The sequence below is a fragment of the Cervus elaphus genome, chromosome 20, assembly GCF_910594005.1.
Source record: "Cervus elaphus chromosome 20, mCerEla1.1, whole genome shotgun sequence".
Classification (NCBI taxonomy): Eukaryota; Metazoa; Chordata; class Mammalia; order Artiodactyla; family Cervidae; genus Cervus; species Cervus elaphus.
Genome location: NC_057834.1, coordinates 35,110,944 through 35,117,237, shown reverse-complemented (window position 1 = coordinate 35,117,237; position 6,294 = coordinate 35,110,944). Strand labels below are relative to the sequence as shown.

General features: G+C 37.4%; 1 pseudogene; it reads left to right on the top strand.

Annotated features, from left to right (window-relative positions):
- Window positions 1–59: 59 nt before the first annotated feature.
- LOC122676442 lies at window positions 60–3,772 on the top strand (annotated as a pseudogene).
- The last annotated feature ends 2,522 nt before the right edge of the window (window positions 3,773–6,294 follow it).

Sequence of the window (6,294 nt, the reverse complement as noted above, 5' to 3'; positions counted from 1 at the left end):
TAACTAACTTAGGTCCCGCTGGGCAGTGGTCCTGGGTTTGCCACTTCCTGGGGGTAGGAATGGGCATGTCCAGGAGGAGTGGGGGCGACGTAAGTGTGCCGCTGTTTGCATGTTATTTCTTCTGTACCACAAGGTATATTGATGTTTCTTCACCCACCCCCAAAAAAGGATTAATTTAAAAGTAAAAATTGTTGAACTTTGCTTTCTAAAAATAAGACATTCTCCTCAATAACGTATATACCCAACAAAATTTGTGGGCAAAAACTTGAGGGAAGTATTTGAAATTAAAAAAAAAATGCATATATGAATTTTGTACACATATACAGATAATAATATGGGAAACTTTTTTAAAGAGTGCTGAATAAATTATATTAATAAAGAACACATATAATACTTTTTGTTGAAATTACAGTTGAACTTTAATAGCTACAGAAATGCAAATTAAGTCAAGAGCTCATTTTATCCCATTTAATTTGCAAAATTAAAAACCTGCAGCAGCCCAGTGTTTGCAGGGATGTGAAATAATTGAGTTGACTAAAACATTCGTTTGGGTTTTTAATGTCATGGAAAACCTGAAAGAACACTTTGGCCAACCCAGTAAGTGGAAATTCCCATGAATTGGTGGTGATGAGATAATTCTGGAGAGTTTGCGGTAAATAACTTGTCTAATGACGTTCACATTGACCCTGAAATCCTACTTCTGATTATGAGTAATGGAAAATGTTTGCCAAGCTCCAAGAGGAAACATATGCAGAGATGTTTATCACAGAGTTTTTATGGTAGTGAGGTGTTGGAAGCATGATAGATGTTCATCTCTATTGTGGGATTCTATGTAGCAAGTAGAAACAACAGACTCAACACAGAGCAAATATGGGAAGATCTTTAAAAGACCGCTGAATGAAATGATATTAATAGCTGAAGTAAACACAGTGTAATGTCATTTGTGGAAATTAAAGTTGTACATATCAAATATAATACATTTTATAAGAATACCTAACAAGATAACATATTTATATATTAGAATGTGGGAAAGAGAAGGATACGGGGATAAACAGATGAATCAAATATTTCACAGAGAAAGACTGTTGGACAAATGATGTGCATGGGGCCATAATGGAGGAGAATGATTAACTCAACAATCTGTACATAGGATTTCAAAGGCAAAACACAGCACAGAAAAATAAACATTGGAAAATATGAAAGAGTTAGGATGATGGGTTACACCATGAGTAGTTTCTTCTCAGGGAAAAATATATAATATTGTGTAAAGTACTTGTATGTCTAAGAACAGAATCAAAATATCTGCAATATCAAAACACTGCTTGAAAATGTCAAGGTTTTTGTAATCAGCAAAGCTACAGACAGAGATAAGTTTCTATATTTTGCCACTGGGTGGCAATAGAGGTTAAAACAGCTTCAGCATCTTATTAAAAAATTAGAAGTGTTAGGCTCAGAGAGTAAAGAATCTGCCTGAAATACAGGAGATCTGGGTTTGATCCCTGCATGATGAAATTTCCCTGGAGAAGGGAATGGCTACTCAATCCAGTATTCTTGCCTGGAGAATTCCATGGACAGAGGAGCCTGGCAGGCTTCAGTCCACAGGGTCAAAACAAGTCAGACATGACTGAGTGACTAAGAGTTGTTTCACATTCAAGGCCCCCACATCACCAAACAGCTCACAAACTCATGCTTAAATGCATAATAACTTTTTTTATCTAAAAATAATTGAAAATTACTTACAAAACCATGCACAAAACCTCCTCACCTTTCTTCGTCCTGAGGCCACAAGGAAATTTCTCTCACCAGTTCTCATAGAGGAGAAACTATTTGGTATAGTAAAAGATGTTCTCAAGGAGTATTCTTTGAGTAAATTTCATGAGGTTCACAGGTATGTTTAAGTTTCTTAAAGTAGGGTAATCATGTCAGCCTAAAAAAAAAATGGGGAAAGTATCTTTACACAACATGCAGGATCTGGTCCATGGGAGCAGCTCTCTGATGTTCTGGAAAACTCAATGGCAAGTTTGCATAACCTACATGAGTGAGTAGACTGTAAGTCTCCCATAAATATTGTTTATGTTGAAATAATTTGAATTATGTTTTTTATCAGCGCAGACTTTTAGGTTATATACTCTAACATGCACCTATGTATGACAGTTTTATATTATCTGTTAAATGCAGAGGAGTAACATTAATAATCAGTGGATTATTAATGATACAGATGGAATTTGCAATTGGAAATTTTTGTGGCTTTTGGATACTTACTCCAGGATAGTTATTTGAATCTCAGGTTTGCTCCCAGGAGACTGATAGCATCTGTAGTGAGGACCAATATTCTTCTCGAAATATAATTTGGTTCTGCTCTAATACAGAGGCTTTTCTTGACCTTGCTACAACTCTGTCCAACTCTAGTAGGCAACCAATTGCACTTCAAAGAGAATGCCAAAGACTTGAGGAAGAGAAATATTTAAAATGAGTATGAGCCCTAATTTGGGTATAAATTGTCCTGAGACAAACATCCACGGTCTTTGAACAATGATATTTCCAGATGACCTATTCAAGTTACTACCTATACATTTATGTACCTAAATAGAGAGATATTGCCAAATGGGGTTATGTGGAAGAGACTAGTGATTGTCTCCAAGAATCTATTTTGTACTTCCTCCAGAATGAATCAACTCCCATTTATAGCCAGCAGAATAAGATTGCACCTCTTAGGTAACATTTTAGGTGGCTGTGGTCATGTGCCTGTGGTCTGTTCAATGTAGTGTACAGATACCGCAAAGTGGAACTGAGGCAGTGTGGGGTGAGTGTGCTTGGCTTATTCTTTTTTCCTTATGCTGACTAAAAGGAGAATTTGATGAAAGAACCTCTTGAATCATTTCAGAGATCAGGATGACCTTTGGAATGAAGACCAAGCATGATAAAGACCTAAAGAAAACAAAAAAGCAAAACCCCAAGCCCCTCAAACAAAAGAGGAAACTGGAACCAAGTCCCCCGCACAATGAAATGTCATAACAACACTGAGATGCCTACTTCTAGCCTTTTCACAAGAAATATAGCTACATGTTTTTAAAGATTTTGTTAATCTGAATTTTCTGTCACAGCCGAACTTGATCCTAACTAATCCAGGATGTTGCCTGAATATCAGTGAAATGTTGATAATGCTGGCTTTCCTTTTGCCACTGTGACCACATCCACGATCATGCTCAGGCTTCAGTGTCCTCCAATGCAAGAAAAAGCGCTGGTGGGACCCCACTGATACTAACGAAATATCCAATGCCAACTCCCAACAGCAGATCCAGAAGCTGATCCTAGATGGGCTGACTATCCAGAAGCCTGTCACTGTCACTGTTCATTTCTGGGCTTGAAGCTGGGAAAAACACCTTGGGCTATTGAAAGGGTAGGCATATGGGCTTAGGTATGTGAAAGGGTATCCAATGCTGAATAAGGTAACCTAGATGAAGAGGATGAGAAGGATGAGAATTGCACACAGACTACTCAGAAAATACACAAATCTAAGAATAAAGACTGCCATATGTATCACAGCCTCTACCTGTAAGGGAAGGGTAATGTATTCAAAATCAAGTGTGTTTTCATGGAACATATCCATAAGCTGAAGGTGGACAACACTTATAAGAAGCTTCAGGCCCACCAGGCTTAGGCCTTTCAGATCTAAGGTTAGAGAATCAGAAAGGACTTTGAAGAGTGGCTCCAGGCCCAGAAGGAGGAAATAATCAAGGTTCTGTCCAAGGAGGAAGAGACCAAGAAATAGGTTCTACCCTTCTTGTCTGTACACAGTGGCCTTGGCAGTTACATAGATCACTCATACAATAAAACAAGTCTTTGTCTGTCTTAAAAAAAAAAAAAAAGGTTGATAACTTTGATTTTAAAAAAATTTGCTAAGGCTAAATTAAATTTTTCACAATAACACCCATGTTACCTGTATCTAATTTTATTTTTATCTATGTTTTCTAAGGCAGAGGAGAAAATGCAACTAGCCATTCCAAAATTTATATGAAAAGCAACATGTTAGATATCAGCATGAACTTCTGGGAAAATGATAGAGAGAAATATTTCATAATTCATCTCACAGAGATAAATCCAAAATAGAAAAAGAAACCTTCTCTGTGTTGAACTCAGAGAAGAGCTGCAACTTAAAACCAAGAAAACTCTGTAACTTATAAACAAAGTTAGAATAAAGTTTAAGCACACATTTTCACTCATTTTATGGAGGGTCAATGGATGTCCATGGTTTAGGATAGTAAGTTTAATTCAGAAGAGAATTAATGAAGGTTACTGGGGCCTTTGTTAGAAGATAAGCATGGAGGAAAAAATCATTGTGGAAATGGAGAACAAATTAATGTATGAGAAACGTTTGGCTTTAGAAATTAGGGAATGACAACATGAGGTTTTGATCTTGCTAGTATGCAGTGGCTCATGTGGTTTAACATGGAGTTTTTAATAAATTTTTAATTAAAAATATTATTGTAGTATATTTGATTACAATATTGTGTTAGTTTCAGGTGTAATACAAGGTGAGTCAGTTATATGTATACATATAGTCACTCTTTTTTAGATGCTTTTCCCATATAGGTCATTATAGAGTATTGAGTATGTTCCTGTGCTATTTAGTAGATTCTAATTAATTAATTATCTATTTTATAATTGATTATCTATTTTATTTGAAATATATATAATATATATCTATTTTATTATCCATTTTATCTATTTTATACCTATTTTATACATATCATATTTTATATATAGCAATATGTATATGTCAATGCCAATCTCCCAGATTATTCCTTCCCCTTTCCCATGGTGCCAATAAGTTTGTTTTCTACATCTGTGACTCTATTTGCATCCTGTAAATATGTTCACTTTTCCCATTTTTTAGATTTCATATACAAGCAACATTGTCTGCTGTCTCTCTGTCTGACATTTCACTCAGTATGACAGTCTTGGGTCCATCCCTGTTGCTACAAATGATATTATTTTGCTCTCTTTTTTTTTTTCTAATGGCTGAGCAATAGTCCACTATATATATGGAATATATATATATAAATATATACATTTTCTTTAGCCATTCCCAACATAGAGATTTTTGTATGCTGTGTAGCCTTTTTATTGTTGTGGCCTGGACAGGCTCTAGAAGGACTTTGCTTCTAGTGTTCACTTGAGGGTTACTGTGCTAGGATGCTGCTACTTACGATGGCTTTGTCCAAGTCAAGTGGCTATTTTTCATACAGATGAGTGTCCTAGATCAGTTTCTGAGGAAACACACTCAGGTGCATGCAGGAGCTTGCTGGGGGTGCTCTCAGTCACAGCAGGACTAAGGAGAGGGTGAGGCTGAACTGTGCTGAAGATTCAGTAGAGGATTTCATCAAACTCACAGAGACTTCTGGAGCTAGGAGGACCCTTCAGAGACTTCCTAAAGCTAGGTAATGTGACGCACTTTTTACTCACATATTTGATATGTGCTCTCTCCAGGGAAGGGATGTTCCCTTGGACAAACCACCTCTTCCAGTGAAGGCAGTTCCTGGAGAGGAGCATGTCTGTGAGCTGTCAGCAGCCAACACTCCCCGAGACTGAGAGAACATGCATGCTTATCTTGAAGGGGGTACACTGGTGGCTCCACAACCTCTGCTAGAGCAAGGGTGCCTTTCTATGGAAGTAGAGATTTACTTGCTAAGCCTTAAATAAACACACAGACCTCACAAAGTCAGCGTTGAAAACACAGGCCACAAAGCAAATCTTAAGAAAATGTGCATGAGATTCTATAAACAATGGCCTTCAATTAGGTTGCCTCTGGAGGAGTGGCTGAGGCAAAGAATCTGTTAAAGGAATCCGAGACTCTTAGATACAGGCTATTTTAAAACATTGGTACCAGTGTTTGACCTTGTTTTCAGTTTGGACTAGGTGGGGAGCTTAGATAAGATATCCTAAATTTCGTTCTTTTACTATGTCATTTTGAACTGGCTTCACAGTCAAGGAGGCTTGTGAAGAAATTCACCTTGAATTCACACATTTTATATACAGGCTCAGGGGTCACTTCCCACTACAGTCTCAACTTGTTTGTTCCAGCTCTGTTGTTGCCTGGATTTCTGAGACAGAAATTGAGGCTTACACATGGAAGGATGGTAGGTTTTATTAATAAACAATTTAAAGGCTTCCCTGGTGGCTCAGACAGTAAAAATCTGCCTTCCCTGTAGGAAACCTAGGTTCTATCCCTGGGTCAGGAAGATCCCCTGGAGAAGGGAATGGCTGCCCACTCCAGTATTCTTGTCTGGAGAA